Below are 2,122 nucleotides of genomic sequence, written 5' to 3' on the forward strand. Positions count from 1 at the left end.
TATACTTTTCATTTTGCGTAGTCTAAATATATGCGATGAAATTATACTGTGTAGACTACAAACATAAACAGCAACAGCAACTCTTCTATTATCCTGTAATATTAATTATTGAAATCATGTTATGTATAAAAATTACTTGTCTCCAGTGTGTAATATTGTATTACCATTCATAGCATATACAGTGCAAGAAGTGTGTTATCAGCTATCATTTTAATTAATTATCAGGTGTACAGATAAATTGTCAATGTCAAACATTCACTGAGGTATGATTAAGACTTTTTGTGCCCTCTGTAATTATTCTACACTACCGCCCACAGGATGAGTATGGCGTGCACAGTAAACTAGCCGCCGCTGGCGGCAACAAGTAATCGAAAAAAAACATTGTTCAAAAAGCCTAATCTGTCACGCTTTGTTTTTAAAGCATGTTTTTAAAGTAGTTTACACAGTCCTCGGCAGACCAATCATAGAATGCGCAGCAACGGCATGAACTGAGCATGGGAAAGAGTCCTGAACGTGCAACAAGTGATCTAAGCTACGAAGGCAGTTCAAGCAACCTCAAACAACTTAAAGAGAGAAAACTCAAAGGAGAAATGATCACTACATACAATATATTATGGAAAATATACAAGATGAAGAAGAACGGTTTTTTCAATTTGAGAACAAGTAAGGAAAGAGGACATGGGTAGAAAGTGGAAAGGCAAACGAGTCAGAGAGAGAGAGAGGTCAGAACCCACTCATACACCGAGAAGGTGGTCAAGAAGTGAAACTCACGTGAAGTGATGGTGGATGTCATCTCCATCTTAGTCTTCGAGAAAAAATACAACAAAAAACTAGAACGCAAAAAAATTTAATCGCAACCAGTTACAAGTAGGTAAGAGACGGGGTACAATAAGCAAGATCTCACTCTTCATGGGGGACACACACACACACACACACACACACACACACACACACACACACACACACACACACACACACACACACACACACACACACACACACACACACACACACACACATATATATATATATATATATATATATATATATATATATATATATATATATATATATATATATATATATATTATATGAAAACTGAGAGGTTAGCGTAGACAGGGAAGACGAGGGGGAGAGAGAGAGAGAGAGAGAGAGAGAGAGAGAGAGAGAGAGAGAGAGAGAGAGAGAGAGAGAGAGAGAGAGAGAGAGAGAGAGAGAGAGAGAGAGAGACGGGGAAGGACGCGAAGTGAAGATAGATGGGTGGAAATCTTGTGGTGGAGAGCGAGGGAGGTGAAGAAAGGAAAAAGAGAGACAAAGAGAGAGAGAGAGAGCATGCCAGGATGGTGTTAAAGCTACTCACAGGATCCGGGACCCCTCCTAAAGGAGGTAAAGGCAATGTGGGAATTCCGCAACGTCTAGGGACTTCCCGAGTCTGTCTTAATACCAACGAAGCTCACTATTGTTGTAGACATGGTGTCGATCAACCATGCTTCCACCAACAGTGATACCAACTTAAGTCTCAAAAACACACACCTCCCGATTTCCTGTATGTTATTTATCTTGAATTGCTTAGAGGTAAACATTATCCTCGTGTAATATCTTCACCCTCTGGTCTAGAATGTTATCCTTACCCTGTGGCCTTGGACGTTATCATCATCCTGTAGCCTTAAACGTTATCCTAATCCTATGGCCTTGAACGATATTCGCAGTCTATGTCCTTGAATGATATCCTCGTCCTGTGGCCTAGAGCATTATCCTCATCCTGTAGCCTTGAACGTTCATCACCCTGTGACAATAAATGTTATCCTATCCCTATGGTTTTGGACGTTATCCTCAACCTTGTGGCATTGGACATTGCTCTCATCTTTTGGCATTAACGTTATCGTCACCATATAACCTTGGATATTATCCTCACCATGTGGCCTTAAACATTATCCTCACCCCTGTGGCATTGGGACGTTACCCATCACTCTTTGGCACCCTCTGTTGTTGATGTTATCATCACCCTCTATCTTTGAACGTTATCAGCACCCTGTGGCCTTGAACGTTTTCGGTACCCTGTGGCCTTGAACGTTTTCGGCACCCTGTGGCCTTGAACGTTTTTGGCACCCTGTGGCCTTGA

Source organism: Procambarus clarkii, chromosome 56, assembly GCF_040958095.1.
Source record: "Procambarus clarkii isolate CNS0578487 chromosome 56, FALCON_Pclarkii_2.0, whole genome shotgun sequence".
Taxonomy (NCBI): domain Eukaryota; kingdom Metazoa; phylum Arthropoda; class Malacostraca; order Decapoda; family Cambaridae; genus Procambarus; species Procambarus clarkii.